Genomic DNA, 16,373 nt, shown 5'->3' with positions numbered 1-16,373 from the left:
TCTGACACATTGTCAGGGTTGGTGTAAGATAGGGTTCCAGAACCATCTATTGTTAGTTTGGGGGCTCTCTGCTTGGTGTGCAAATAATTCTCTGTCTCCTGGTTGGCGTGAGGTAGTTGGCTCCTTCCCAGGAAGGCCCTTAAGCTCTGTTTACAAACCTTCTTTTTCATAACAAAGCAAGACACAGAGAGCCTCCAGCTGTCCTCTGGCTGCTTCCTGTAATTAAGTAAAAGCAAGGGCAGGACACAGGGACAGTGAATGCAAGTGGTTTCCAAGCACTTCCCACAGGGAACCCCCAGGGCCAGGAGCCCCTGGGGAATGGAGGAAGCAGCCCCGTGGGTTCAGAGGAGGGGGCCTCCTGGGTTTCTCCTCTCCTGGGAGGTGTGAGGGTTACACAGTGGCTCCATTGTTCAAAAGGGAGCGAGGTGCCAAACTCCTGTCCCAAGAAAGAGTTGAATCTTTTCACTTCCTGTGCCCTCCCTCCCCCTTCTCCACTCACCTTGGCATTTGAACTTGCTGTTCAGGTCAAGCAAGTCCGTGCGGATGGCATATTATTGTATCGAGCATGTCCAATCTGTGTCGAAGAGGTGTCTGTGTAGTGACAGAAAGTTGTCTCCCCTCGTTTGTACCACCCCCAATGCCCCGGCTTTCTCAGCTCTTGAAGAAGAGCTGGGTTGAGGTTATCACCTCTGATTTATATCATACATTCTGTAGGTTGGAAAAATATTCTAAATGAGAGTCCCATTCCTAGTATATAATCCCAACTCTTCTGCCAACCGTTGTGCCTCGGGTGAGCCGACCTGGCCCAAGCTGAGCGGCCTGCCTTCTGTAGAGCCGTCTCGGGCTCCCTCCCAGCTGTGTGTGTGTGTGTGTGTGTGTGTGTGTGTGTGTGTGTGTGTGATTCTCCTGAGACGGGGAGCACCAGTGAGCAGCTGACTCCGGAGCTCCGGGCTCTGTCAGTCCAACCAGGCTGCCGTGGCCTGTGGGAGGCGCTGCTGGGCTCATGCCTGCAGCCTCCTGCTGGCTCTGTCTCCTTCCCAGAGAGCCCTCTTTGGAACGAGTCTGGGCTTCACCCCGAGTGCTCGAAAAAGCAGGTCACAGCCTGAGCCGGAGGGCGGGCGCAGGGAGGGGAGGCCTCCTGCGTTTGTTTGTGATCCTCAGAACCTGCCCGCTGGACTCAGGAGAACTTGGGATCTGTAAGTGAACATTCTTGTCGGGCGGCCAAACAGGACAGAGCCAGAACCTTCTGCACTTGACTTTGCCAGAGGGCGACGCTCCCCTCTGAGGCTGGGGACGCCCAGGGCCTCGCTCTCGGCTCCCAGAAGGGGCAGGTGCAGCGCACGAAGCCACAGCAGAGCCTTCTTTGTTTGTCCATAGCGCTTGGGTACCTCGGCAAGCAAGGAATCCATCCAACCTTCGCCTCCTCCTCTCCTTTCCTTCTTCCTTTTCTGTTTGCCTCCTCCAGAAGAGCGTTTGTTTTTTTCTTCCCAAAGCTCTAACACAAATGTTTCTGGTTGTTTCTACATAAGTGAGTGAAACCACAGTGGCCAAGTTCCATACCTGTTTCTTGCAACCTCTTTTCTGTAGCGTGGTGGCCGCTAGCCCCTGACATCCCACTGGTCTTTGTTGGGTCATTCATCCCTGTTTAATGCCTCTTATTCAGATAAGCTGGGAAGACAGAGGTTTGCATATCCTATATGCTCCTGCGTGCACCAGAACCGTGTTCTGTGGCCGAGAAGTTTCTTCTGTGTACATAGTCACGGCTGTCCTGCTGCTTCATAAATACCAGCGAGTACTTGTTCACGGAGGTGGAAGGGATTTTTCAGATGATTCATAACCATCTGGCGAGATAGCAGGAAACGAGATGTTTGGCAGATTTCTTTCCTCTTCGTTTTGTCAGTGAATTCTTCGTGTTTTCCTGAAGATGTGAGCCATGTGCTCTGTGGCCTCTGACCTGCAAGAGGTACTGTTTATCGTGACAATCTGGGGGTGCGCCGCAGCTGCCTCGAGCTCCAGGCTCACGAGCCACCTCTATGCCGAGCTCAGTCTCTCTCTCTCTCTCTCTCTTTAAAGATTTTATTTATTGGGGCCAGCCGTGTGGCGCAGCAGGTTAATCCTCCACCTGCGGTGCCAGCTTCCCATAAGGGTGCCAGTTCTAGTCCTGGCTGCTCCTCTTCTGATCCAGCACTCTGCTGTGGCCTGGGAAAGCAGTAGAAGATGACCCAAGTGCTTGGGCCCCTGCACCCACTGGGAGACCAGGAACAGCCTCCTGGCTCCTGGCTTTGGATCGGCGCAGCTCCGGCCATTGCGTCCATCTGGGGTACGAACCAACGGATGGAAGACCGACCTCTCTGTCTCTCCCTCTCACTGTCTGTAATTCTGCCTCTCAAATCTTTTTTAAAAGATTTTATTTGAGTGTTAGAGTTACAGAGAGAGGGAGAAACATACAGAGAGAGATTTTCTATCTACTGGTTCACTCCCCAAATGGCCACAATGGCTGGAACTGTGACAATCTGAAGCCAGGAGCCAGGAGCTTCTTCTGGGTGCAGGGGCCCAAGGACTTGGGCCATCTTCTACTGCTTTCCCAGGCCACAGCAGAGAGCTGGATTGGAACTGCAGTAGCCAGGATTTGCACTGGTGCCGGTGTAGGATGCCAGCACCACAGGCGGAGGCGTTACCTGCTAAGCCACAGCGCCGGTCCCCTGAGCTCTGTCTTGGGGCACATCCAGGATAGGCACATCCAGGCCGGGCAGTGCTCAGACTCAGGGGCGAGTGTCCCTGCTCATCAAAGCACTTTCCCAGGTAGGCGTTCTGGCCTCCTGATCATTACCCTTCAGGTGAGTCAGAGTCTTGTATTTGCAGAGCTGAAGGCCGAGTTAGTCAGCCAGACGTGGTGACAAATTGGACACTAATAGGTACCTTGGCAAGCCACAGGGCCTTACTAATCAGCATGACGAGAGCCTGTTTTTCTTTTCCTTCTCTTTTTAAAGATTTATTTATCTGAAAGGCAGTTACGCATGCATACACACAGAGCAGGAGAGGGAGAGAGACAGAGAGAGAGATCAATCTTCCATTTGCTGGTTCACTCCCCAGGTGACTGCAACAGCTGGGGCTGGGACAGGCAGAGCCAGGAGCCAGAAACTCCATCCGGGTCTCCCAGGTGGGTACCAGGGCCCAAGCACTTGGGCCGTTCGCCACTGCTTTCCTATCCAGCAGGGCGCTGGATAGGAAGTGGAACAGCTGAGACTTAAACCTGCACTCACATGGGATGCCTGCATCGCAGCCTTTGACTTAACCCACTGCGCCACAATGCTGGCTCCCCTCTGCAGACCCAATTTTCAGTTACAGTTGTGCATAGGGACTCATCTGAGTCCCTGCGTTGGGGCTGAGTGTGAAGCCACATCATGGGAAGAGCCGAAGGGTTCATCCTTGGCCAGGTCGGTCCTGAAGCCCCTGGGTGTAGGTTGCCTCTTGTTATGGCTATATGGTGGGGGGGCCTGGGACCTGAACAGGGGAGATCAGGCTCACCTCTCCATCAGAGAGGTGCAGAGAAGGCTCTCAGAGGAGCCTAGAACACAGATCCCAGTGGGCTGCTCAGTGTGCTGGCATCGAACACACTTGCTCATGCCTGTATAAATCAGGAAGGAATCGGAGGCATAGGATGGAGTTCCCAGCAGTGGACAGAGTGAGCAATGGGCCCGGACACAGTTCAAGCTGCAAGGCCCTTTTCGGAGTGTGCCTGTGGCTTAGGCCCTCGGCGGGGAGGGATCAACAAGCCAGCCCAGGCGCTCTTCCCTCGGATCCTCGTGATCGTGCAGGTCAAACTCACAGCTTAAAGAAATTTGGAAATACTTGCCAAGTTTGAGTTGTGTGTGTATCAAGGATGATTGTGGGGGGAAAAAGCAGTTTTTATCAGTAATTTTTTTGCCTTTATTCAAAAGTTAGTAGCAGAAAAAGGAGGGGGGGCGGCACTGAGGCACAGTGGGTTAAAGCCCTAGCTTGAAGCGCAGGCATCCCATATAGATGCTGATTCTAGTCCCGGCTGCTCCTCTTCTGATCCAGTTCTCTGCTGTCGTCTGGGATAGCAGTGGAAGATGGCTGAAGTCCTTGGGCCCCTGCACCCATGTGGGAGACCCGGAAGAAGCTCCTGGCCTTGGATCGGTGCACCTCCAGCCATTGTGGCCATCTGGGGAGTGAACCAGCAGATGGAAGACCTCTCTCTCCCTCTCTCCCTCTCTCCCTCTCTCCCTCTCTCCCTCTCTCCCTCCCTCCCTCTCCCTCTCCCTCTCTGCCTCTCCTCTCTGTGTAACTCTGACTTTCAAATAAATAAATAAATCTTTTTTTTAAATGAATGATAGGTTTGCATCAATGAACAAGTTCTCAAAGAATATTCTTTGAGAATATTCTCATCTGTATAAGAAAAACATATTCAGGGCCAGCGCTGTGGCACAGTGCTACCTACAGCACTGGCATCCCCTGTGGATGCTGGTTTGAGTCCCAGCTGTTCCAATTCTGATCCAGCTCCCTGCTCATGGCCTGGGAAAGCAGCAGAATATGGCTCAAGTCTTTGGGCCCCTGCACCCATGTGAAAGACCCGGATGAAGCTTCTGCCTTTTGGCTTCAGCCTGGCATAGCCCTGGCTGTTGTAGCCATTTGGGGAGTGAACCAGCAGATGGAAGACTGTGTGTGTGTCTCCCTCTCTTTGTAACTTTATCTTCCAAATAAATAGATAAATATTTAAACAAAAAAAGAGAAATTATTTTGGTACAAAAACTTTATGAAACTCATGCTTTCATGTGTGTTTACCATGAAGTTTTTGAGGAACCTTCATGTGCAGAGATTTCAAACATTTTTGCACTAAAATAAATTTATCTTTGAAGATTTATATATTTGAAAGACAGAATTACACACACACACACACACACACACAGAAAGAGAGAAAGAGAGAGAGAGAATCTTCCATCCATTGGTTCACTCCCCAGATGGCTACAACAGCCAGAGTTGGGCCAGGCAGAAGCCAAGAGCCTGGAGCTTCTTCCAGGTTTCCCATGTGAGTGCAGTGGCTTTACCCACTATGCTACAGCACCGGCCTCAAACATTTATCTTTGAATTCCTTTTTTTCCATGAAGTTTTTGAACTACTCTCAAAAGAATGTCCACCAGAAACAATAGATCCTATAACCTTCTTACTGGTCTCTAGGGTGCCCTGATTCCAAACCCTTCTACCCACTGCTGCCAACAAGCGTGCCCCAAACCTGGGGTCTGCTCCATCCTTGGTTTAAAAGGAGTCAGTAGCTCCCCCGTGTCTACAGAGCACAGCCCAAGCTCCAGCAGTCCAATGCTCTGGTTCAGTTTCCCACACACTCACCTGTCCCCACCCTAAATAGGCACACCCTAGACTCCGAGCAGCTGGCACAGTGCTCCTGGCAAAGTCATTGTCCCCTGGGCCAGCCGATGCCATAGGCTGTCTTCTGCTGATGCCCCGCCCTAACTCTGCTCTTGAAATTTGACCCTCGCCTCCCTCTGGAGGCAGGAAACTCCCCCTCTGCCTTCCTCCAGTGTTACAGCAGGTCTTCCTTCTCCTTCATGGGAAACGACTTCCAAACGTTTGTGGAAAATGAAAAGATCAGTTTATTTTGGTGCAAAATGTTTTGGAAGTCCATGAATAGTTTTTTCATAATAGGTGTTTAATACGAACTTTCTAAAGTCTTCTTGCGTTAGTTCTGTCCCTCTCTCTGCATTTCCCACACTCATCTGCCAGGCGTCTTCATCCAGAGACTATTGGCAGTTCGTCGTTCATCCCTCACAGTCATTGGAAACTATGAGGTGGCTTCCAAAAGTTCATGGAATGAAATGTAAGTTTATTTTCATGCAAAAAATGTTTGAAATCCATGTAGAATTTTTTTTCACAATGTATATTTTCCAGGAAATATTTTTAACATTCTAATTTATTTATTTATTTGAGAGGGAAGGACAGAGGGAAGGAGGAGGAGGAGGAAGAGAGGAAGGGAAGAAGGGAGGGCAGGAGGGAGGGAGAGGGAGAGAGAGAGATTGATCGATCTCATCCACTCATTCACTCCCCAAATGCTTACAGCAGTGGTTATGGGCTGAGGCCAAAGCCACAAGCTGGGAACCCAACCCAGGCTTCCCATGTGGCTGGCAAGAACCCAACTACCCGAGTCGTCACTGCTGCCTCCCATGATCTGCACTGGCCAGAAGTTGGAGTCCAAAGTTAGAGGCAGACGTTGCACTCATGCGCCCAGCTATGGGATGCTGGCTTCTTAACTGGTGGCACTTTAACCACTAGGACAAATGCCTACTCCTTCCTGCCATGAATTTTTTTGCAAGACTCCTCAATTAGGCACTTGATAAATGTTAAATCTTCTACTTTGCCCTATTCTAGAAATTAGCCACCCTCTGAATGTTCTGAATCCATTAGTAGGTTCATGAAATGCCTAGTGAATCCTTACTAATCTAGATAAAATTTGAAATACTAGTCTGGGGTAGAAAAACAGCTGTTCACTAGAATATTAGTTCCAAACTCTAACTTGATTGCTTCTGAGGACCAGTAGGTACTGGAGTTAGGCTGTCAGATATTGTTCCTCCCTTAACTGATCCTGGTGAATGATTTGAAATGACTCAAAGTGATTATGTCCCAATAGCCTGAGCAGTGTCTCCCTTTGCTTCAGGTTTAGTCAAACTTGTGATACGTAAGTGCTACATAAGTGTGTATCCCAGAGTATTTCCCTACCTATGAGAGCTGTTTTCTTTGTATTTTTTATTCCAGTTATACTTATGTTATTGGTTGCCTCTCACCAAATAAACTTTAGCTTGGGCTTGACTTGAGTAGAAATGAGAAGTTTTCTTATATAAAGCAAAAATATAGGGGACTATGAAAATGGGGAACTGTGGATTTCTCTCTGTTAATGCTTCGGGTGTGCCAGCAATATTGGTTTAGTTACCGATTAGTGCTTGATCGCAGACTGTTAGAAACTTGAGTAGATTGAATAAAGGTTTGCAACATGGGAACGTGTTAATCTAATTTCAGAGAATAGTGGTATATCTAATAACTGCTGTACTTAGGACATGAAATAAAATGACAGTTTAGAATTATGGTATAAATGAAGAGTTGTATTACTTATAACTGTATTTATGGTATAATTGAAGAGTTCTATTACTATTTATCTTTTTTCCCCATGGTAACTAGTAAGCAGAGTTTAGTCATTTGCAGACACTAACATGTTTGTATGAAATACAAGATAGAGGCTTGTATGTTATAAGTGTTCATACACACATAATGGATGGAAACTGACGTTGAGTGAGTGCTTACTATGTGTTAGGCAATACTATTGCAATTTTATATATGTTAACTCATATATTCCTATGAGGTAATTTAATTCCTGTGAAATTTAGGAGGTTTTATAGAATTATCATTATTTATTTACTTGAGAGGCAGAGTTAGAGAAACATCTAAAGAGAGAGAGAGAGAGAGAGAGAGAATCTTTCATCCATTGGTTCACTGTCCAAATGGCTGTAAGAGTCGGAGCTGGGCCAGGACCCAGGAACCCCATCCAAGCACCCCTGAGACACCAGCATCCCATATGGGCCAGTTCCAGTCCCAGCTGCTCCACTTCACATCCAGTTCCCTGCTAAAATGCACCTGGGAAAGCAGTGGAGGATGGTCCAAATGCTTGGCCCCCTGCACCCACATGGGAGACCCAGAAGAAGTTCCTGGCTCCTGGCTTCAGCCTTGCCCTGCCCTGGCTGATGTAGCCATTTGAGCAACAAACCAACAGATGGAAGATTTCTCTCTCTATCTTTTCTTCTTTCTCTGTAACTCTGCCTTTGAAATAAACAAATCTTAAAAATATAAAAAAAAAAACAGCTTCAAGAAAAATGAGTAATGAATACTATGACTGTTGTTGAGAACTATGGCCAGGATGCTCCCGGGCCCATTCCTGGGAAATGAAAGTGGAAGGAGACACCAGAGCACAGCCTTCTTGCCATCTCCTGTCTGATTAGCCTGCTCTGTTACAGTTGTGTCCGTCTGTCCCCTCTGTAGATGGAGGTTCAGGTTTCTTTCCTTTTTTTATTTTTCTTCATTATTTGAGAGGTAGAGGGATAGGGAAAGAGGGAGAGAGAGCTTCTGTCTGTTTATTCACTGCCCAAATGTCCACAATGGCCTGGGGCTCAAGCTGGGACCAGAAACTCAGTCCAGGTCTCCCACATGGGTGACAGAGACTCCCTCTTCTTGAGCCATCAGCTGCAAACAGGAGATGGAGCCAAGCATTGAACCCAGGCGCTCTGATATGGGCATCTGGACTGGCGTACCTGTCCCCTGTTGCATACCGTCATGTGGTAGTCTGTAGCCAAGCCACAGATGCCCATAATGGTCACCCGAGGAATGGGTGTTTGGCCTGGTGGGTAAGACACCTCCTGGGATGCCCATATCCCATATTGGCGTACCCAGGTTCAAGTCCTGACGCTGGCTTCCAGTTCGAACTTCCTGCTAATACGCATCCTGGAAATAGCCAATGAGGGCTTACATAGTTAGGTCTCTGCCACACATACGAGATTGCTTTCTGGGCTCCAGGCATTAGCCTGGCCCAGCCCTGACTGTCTCAGGCATTTGAATCAAAGAACCGGTAGGTGATAGATTTCTCTGTCTCTCTGCCCTTCAAACAAATACATTAGTTAATTAATTATCACCTAGAGATAACTCCTTATAACCGTTTATAGTCTATCCTTCAAGTGTTTTTCTTATGTATAAATATAACACTTTTAAACAAAATCAGGAACATCTGTTGTATGTTCTATTACTGAGTTGTACAATAAATGTGCCACAGATGTATTTCTATTTCAGCATCTGTTTTTCTAGATCATCATTTTTAATAACTGACAAGTACTCTATCATATAAATATCCAGTTGGATCCTTTCATATTTAACCTCATCAGAATTCTTAACCACCATTATCTTAGATTAAATCTACATTGATTTACCAGTCCAGAGAAAAATTTATCATTACCTTTCCCCCTTACATCATATTATTGTTTGTGGCCATCTACCTCAACAGCCTTTGTTATTGTTTGTTGCAGTTCAACTTTATTTAGTCTAACACTTTCAATCTCATTTCCAGAGAAAGAAAAACCTCTCTTTTGTCACTTCATTGGTGTACATATGATTTAAATCAAATTACATAATTACAATAAAATACACGAGCAGCACGAGCTTCAGGAACAAACACACTGATTCTTGGTGAGTGTCCGGCTCAATTGGTGGGAGTGTCCGTGTGTGGGTGACGGAACAAGAACCTCCAGGCTGGGTGCACTCAGTGTGCTGGGGCGCCAGACAATAGGATTGTAGGAAAAAATGGGGAGCTGTGGTTTAGTCTTGAGGGCTATTTGGGATTTAAAGAGCAGTTCTACTATGTAGTAATTTATTTAATCAATTTACTATGTTGGACATCTAAATGTTTTTTTCCTCCTTCATTGTTAAAAGTAATGCAGCATTAAATATCTTTGCAGATAAATCTGCATGCTTTCTTAATTATCCCCAGAATTTGAGAGGCTGGGCACAACTACACACATTTGAAAGACTTTAAATACGCATTTTCAGATTGTTTTTCAGAAAGAGCCTCCTGGATTGGGGATTTTAAAACCCAATTTAAACTAATGAGAGACCTTTTAATCAGCAGGCTAATGAGGTTACCTGCTCCATTTTTCTGTGCGGGGCAGGAATTGAAGTCTGATCCTTTTATCCTAAAACAGTGACTTCATCTCTTCCTAGATACGGCAGGAAAATGTTTCTGTGACAATAGCAACCGTTCCCACGGATGGAATTTATTTTTCATCTAGTAATTGAATCCATTTGGTTTTAGGATGTGGCTAGGAAAAATGAGCCAAAAATGCGAGATTAAGGCAACTTGATTTTTGTGCTGTGTGTATGGTTCAGCTTTGGGCCTGGCCAGTCCAGTTTCCATGGTTTGGGAGTTTGTGTTGTAGCAACAAGTTCCTTGGGTGGCAGGCTGTGAAGTGCAAGGGCCTTCCGCGAGGAACATTTTGAACTATGAGAGGAAAAGCTCCCATCAGGTGGTGTCCTGAATGGATTCTCAGGAATGCCTGTCCGACCCCAAGCTCGAGCTAAAAGTGAAACAATCATCAATTTCTCTGAAGAGTTTTTCCGTTGTTTGGAACGTCCCAGTGCGAGTATTGAACTTGCTAATGTCAACAGGGTTTGAATGGGGAATGCTGGCACAGGTGCAAGGCTGGGGCTAGTGGGAGAGCAGGAAACCGGAGCGAATGTGAAGCGAGTGCTCCGCTCTGACCTCCTCTCCTCCGGGTATTTGGGGTGGGGAGGGGGTGCATGAGGAAGCCAGCCTTGTCCCTACCATGTGTGGGCATGGTGCGTGAGGTTTGAGAATGGATTTTAGCAAACGGGCTCTGGAGAGATAGCTGAGGGTGAAGCTGGAGCAGTTGGCCCAACAAGACCACTCATCCCTGGAGCCAAACAAACTGAGAGCCGAGGAACTGGGCCAAAATGAGGGAGTCTGAAGAACCAGGAAAGCCAGCAGGCCAGAGGGAAGAGGTCTGGGCAAGCCCGCAGGACTGCATGGCATTGGATTTGAGGGCTTTCCATTTACTCCTGGCAAATGTTTGTGGGCGTGAATTCTGTTCATTGAAAAAGGGTGGAGTGCATGGGCCAGTATGGCCTTGAAGAGATGTCTGCAAGTGGCAGGAGGAAGTTGGGGGTTTATCTGAACTCTACATTTTCAAAGAAAACAGGAAAGTCAAAGAGACTACCTCTATCTCTAGCCAGGCCTCCATGCCCAGGCCCCCCAGCTCGAGGGCAGGAAGGCCCCTGGAATCTCTCTCCAACCTCTTGCACAAATGCTTAGAAAGCTTGAAATTCCCCAGTGGAGATTTTCTGCTTGTGGGTAAGCATTTTGCAGAGTGGCTAGTCCGCCTGTGTCCCTTACACAGTGCCCGGGCCCGGTTCCCAGCTCTGACTCCTGACTCCAGCCTCCTGCTAATGCAGACCTGGGTGATAACTCAGTTACTGCATTCCCTGCCACCCGCATGGGAGACCTGGAAGGTGTATCTGGCTCCCGGCTTTGGCCTGGCCCAGCCTAAGCCCAACCCTGCCTGTTGTGGGCATTTGATAAGTGAAGAGCAAATGAGAGCTCTCTCTCTGTAACTCTCAAATAAATAATAAAATAAATGACTGTTTGGGAGAGTATATGATTTTTTAAGAAAATATTTATTGAGTTTTCAAAGTCAGAGTTACACAGAGAGAAGGAGAGGCAGAGAGAGAGAGAGAGAGATTGAGATCTTCCATGCGCTGGTTCACTCCCCGGTTGGCTGCAATGGCCAGAGCTGTGCCAATCTGAAGCCAGGAGCCAGGAACTTCCTCTGGATCTCCCATGAGGACTTGGAGCACCTTGTACTGCTTTCCCAGGCAGAGAGCTGGATCGGAAGTGGAGCAGCCAGGACTTGAACCAGCACCCATATGGGATGCCAGCACTGCGGGTAGCAGCTTTACCTGCCGTGCCACAGCACTGGCCCCAGAGTATATGATTTTTGAAAGTATTTTCAAAACAAAAGCAACAAAACAGATCTATAAAATATGTAGACATACAAGAAATAATGATACTAGCTACCCGGTTTAAGGAAAACGTTTATCATTCCCTTTGAAGTATCACGTGGGTTTTTCGTCCTTCAGAGAAAAACATTGGCCTGATTTTTGTATAAATCATTGCCTTGCTTTTCTTTGAAATTTTGCCTTTTATTTCTCTATTAAAATTGTTCCGTTTTACTTATATGGGAACTTTATAGAAATGGGATCAGACTGCATTCTGTAACTCTTGAAAGTCAATGGTATGTCTTAGGATTCATCCAGATTCTAGTGCGTATCTGGAATTCTCACCTCATTACTATATAAAACTAGATTGAGGGGCCGGCGCCATGGTCACTTGGTTAATCTTCTGCCTGTAGCACCAGCATCCCATATGGGTGCTGGGTTCTAATCCTAGTTGCTCCTCTTCCAGTCCAGCTCTTTGCTGTGGCCAGGGAGTGCAGTGGAGGATGGCCCAAGTGCTTGGGCCCTGCACCAGCGTGGGAGACCAGGAGAAGCACCTGGCTCCTGGCTTCGGATTGGCTCAGCGCCGGCAGTAGCAGCCATTTGGGGAGGGGATGTGAACCAACGGAAGGAAGACCTTTCTCTCTGTCTCTCTCATATTCTCTATAACTACCTGTCAAAAAAAAAAAAAAAAAGTTAAAAAAAAAAACTAGATTGAGTGACTGCCACAAATTTAAATTTTCGTTTATAATTGGTAGACTTTTGTATTGTTGCTAGAGTTGGCTATCACTGAGCAACGCTACTGTGAGTGCTTTGGTCTGGCATGTGTGTGCAGGAGTTGATCTTGGTTTATTCCTGGGAGAAAAGATACAAAATTACAGGGCTCATGAATCTTCAAGTTTATTAGAAAATGCTAAATTATTTTCCAAAGTGGCTGTACCCATTTAAAATTCCAGTGGCATATAAATGTTAAAATCATTAGATTCTTGTTATTTTCAGATTAAATTTTTTTTTTTTTTACTTTTCTGGCAGTCAGAGTTCTATTGCACTATAATTTTAATTTGCATTTTCTTCTAAAAATATTTATTTTTTATTTATTTGAAAGGTAGAGTTACAGAGAGAGGAAGAGAGACAGAGCGAGAGAGAAATCTTCCATGGGCTGGTTCACTCCCCAAATGGCTGCAATGGCTGGAGCTGGGCCAGATGAAGCCAGGAGACTGGAGCTTCTTCCAGGTGTCCCACATGAGTGCAGGGGCCCAAGGACTTAAGCTGCCTTCCACTGCTTTCCCAGCCGTTAGCAGGGAGCTGGATCAGAAATGGAGCAACCAGGTCTCCAACAGGAGCCCATGTGGAATGCCTGTGCTGCAGGTGGTGGCTTAGCCTGCTATGCCACGGCTCTGGCCCCTGCATTTCCCTAATACTAACAAAGTTGACATTTTCCTATTTATTGGTTTATTTTCTCTCTTGTAATATGTATGCTCAAGCTTTGATCATTTCTTTTTTGTATTTGTAGCCTTTGTATTCTGAATATCCAGTTTCGTCGGTTGTATTTGTTGCAAGTGTCTTCTCCTGGTTGTTGGCTGTCGTTCACTGTTTTATACTGTCCTTCGGCTCTCAGAAGTTCTGTATTTGATTATAGTTGATATTTACAAAGCTTCCCTTTATAGTTTTGGCTTTTAAATCTTACTTTAGAAATGTTTTGCTATATTCTGGTCTTAAATGATATTCTACTGTATGTTTTTTGTTTTCGAAAAACGTTCCTGTTTGTTTTCTCCCTTAAGTGTTCAATTTGTCTAGAGTTGACTTTTATGTAAATTGTTATGTGAAGATTCAATTTGATTTATTTTCCTTACAGATAAGGAACATGTTCTAGTACGGTTTTTAAAAAAGTCTGTCCTTTCTCTGCTGTTCTATAATGCTCTCTCTCTGCGTAAACCGTATTTGTGCTGTGTGTTCTGTTCTAGCCATAATTACACTCTGTTTTTTACTTGACATACTATTTAATAATTCTTGACATCTCCATAAGTGAATTCCGCTCTCTGCATCCCAGTTCCTCAAGATGATGCTATTTCCACATGTGTTGTAGACACAACCTGTCCAATTATATTCATACCCACACAAGGGAAATACTTTTTAAATCTTGAGATTTTATTTAATTTTATTTTTGAGAGAGAGAGAGAGAGAGAGAGAGAGAGACCCTTCAGCTACTGGTTCACTTACCATCTGGGGCTCAGGCCAGGAGCTGGGAACAAATTCCAGGTTTCCTGAGAGTAGCCGGAACCCAGCCATTTGAGCCATCACCACTGCCTTCAGGGTCTGCATTCCTTGACTTCAGTTCCAGGTATTGAACCCAAGTCCTGTGGGGTGAGATATGGGCATTTTAACCACTGGACCGAGCACCCATACCACCTTGGGGTTTCAGATTCCATTGCATTGGACTTACAGAGTTTAGGATCTTGGTATTCTTACAGTGCTTATTTGACTAATTCACATCAGAATCTGGCTCTATATTTATTTATCTTTTAAATAGTGTTTATCATTTTCTCTATAAAGGTCTTTCTTTTTTTGTTAGATATATTACTTTATATTTCTGATGCTGTCATGAATAGCAATTTAAAAATCTCATGTTAGGGGCTGACATTGTGGCATAGAGGATGACCCTGCCTGCGATGCCAGCATCCTATATGGGGCATGTTCAAGACCCTGTGGCTCCACTTCCAATCCAGCTCCCCACTAATGCACCTGGGAAAGCAGCAGAGTGACCCAAGTTCTTGGGCCCCTGCACCCACATGGGACATGTGGAAAAAGCTGTGGGCTCCTGGCTTTAGCTTGGCCCAGCTCTGACCATTGGCCATTTAGGGAGTTAACCAGTGCATGGAGATCTATCTCTGTCTCTCCTCTCTCTCTCTAACTCTGCCTTTTTTAAAACATTTATTTAGCAAGTCTAAATTTCCAAAGTACAGCTTATGGATTACAATGGCTTTCCCCCCCAATAACTTCCCTCCCACCTGTAATCCTCCCAACACCCACTCCCTCTCCCATTCCATTCACATCAAGATTCATTTTCAATTATCTTTATATACAGAAGATCAATTTAGTATATATTAAGTAAATATTTCAACAGTTTGCACCCACACAGAACATAAAGGGTGAAATACTGATTGAGTACAAGTTATAGCATTAATTCACATTGAACAACACATTAAGGACAGAGATCCTACATGAGGAGTAAGTGCACAGTGACTCCTGTTGTTGACTTAACAAATTGACACTATTGCTTATGACGTCAGTAATCTCCCTAGACTCTTGTCATGAGTTGCCAAGGCTATGAAAGCCTTTTGAGTTCACCGACTTCGGTCTTACTTGGACAAAGTCATAGTCAAAGTGGAGGTTCACTCCTCCCTTCTTTGATGGCCCGTTCTTTCCACTGGGATCTCACTCACAGAGGTCTTTCATTTACGTCTTTGTTTTTTTTCCAGAGTGTCTTGGCTTTCCATGCCTAAAATACTCTCATGGGCTCTTCAGCCAGATCCAAATGCCTTAAGGGCTGATTCTGAGGCCAGAGTGCTAGTTAGGACATCTGCCATTCTATTAGTCTGCTGTGTATCCTGCTTCCCATGATGGATCATTCTCTCCCTTTTTGATTCTATCAGTTAGTATTAGCAGACACTAGTCTTATCTGTGTGATCCCTTTGACTCTTAGACCTATCAGTGTGATCAATTGTGAACTGAAATTGATCACTTGGACTAGTGAGATGGCACTGGGACATGCCACCTTGATGAGATTGAATTGGAATCCCCTGGCACATTTCTAACTCCACATTTGGGGTGAGTCATCTAACTCTGCCTTTCAAATGAATTTTTAAAAAATATTTTAAAAATCCCTCTTTTTAAAACTCTTTTTGTTGGTATTAAGAGATGTATTTGATATTTATGTCCACAGTTTTATATCTAACAATGTATTACACATCACACTAATTCTGATGATTTTTTGAAGATTCTTGGGACTTTCCAAGCGGTTAATAATATTAACTTCAATTAACGTGAGTGTTGTTTTTCTAATGTTTTATATCTCCTTGCCCTGGCTCTATTCTCTGATAATGAGGTAAATGCATAATGTAACTTATCACATTGTATTCATTGATTTTTCAGTTTTAAATCAATTTAATAGTCTTAGGATAGACCAAGTTATTCTAACATACAATATTTCTACATGATTATATTTGATTTGCTCACATATTGTTTGGATGTTCACAAGTATGACTGATATGTGGTTTGCTTTTCTCATCCTGTCCTTGTCAGGATTGGGGAGCAAGGTAATTCTGGCTGCATTAAATGAATTGGAACATATTCCCTCTTTTCCAGTCTTATAGAATAGCTCGTATAATTGGAATTATTTCTCTCTTGAATATTTGGTAGAATTTTCTAGTGAAGCCATCTGAGCCTAGAATTTTATTTGTGGGAAGATTTAATTTCATTAATAGTTGTAGAATAAATTAATTCACCTACTTCTCCTTAAGTCCACTTTGGTAATATATATTTTCAGAGGAATTTGTCCATTTTTCTCATATCAATATTTATGGCTGGTTTTTATATTTAGTAAATATAAAATATTTATATATTTGTAAATCTCCATTTTGATTTCTTCTGTTAACCCAGGAGTAATTTAAAAGTATGTTTCTTAATTTCCAAACTTGAGGAAGTATTCTAATTATAATTTTATGGTTGATGTCAAACTTAATTGCCTTGTTAGACAACGTGAGATGTGCTTTATGGTTCACTTAACTCAATCAATTACC

General features: G+C 45.0%; 1 long non-coding RNA gene across 1 annotated transcript; it reads left to right on the top strand.

Moving 5' to 3' along the window:
• Positions 1-500: 500 nt before the first annotated feature.
• Positions 501-5,848, top strand: LOC138844827 (uncharacterized). Its single transcript, XR_011381197.1, has 3 exons — positions 501-1,196; positions 3,094-3,160; positions 4,063-5,848. It is a non-coding gene; the product is annotated as an uncharacterized lncRNA (long non-coding RNA).
• Positions 5,849-16,373: the final 10,525 nt, after the last annotated feature.

Source organism: Oryctolagus cuniculus, chromosome 12 (genome assembly GCF_964237555.1).
Source record: "Oryctolagus cuniculus chromosome 12, mOryCun1.1, whole genome shotgun sequence".
Classification (NCBI taxonomy): domain Eukaryota; kingdom Metazoa; phylum Chordata; class Mammalia; order Lagomorpha; family Leporidae; genus Oryctolagus; species Oryctolagus cuniculus.
This window is presented reverse-complemented; position numbering and strand designations above follow the sequence as displayed.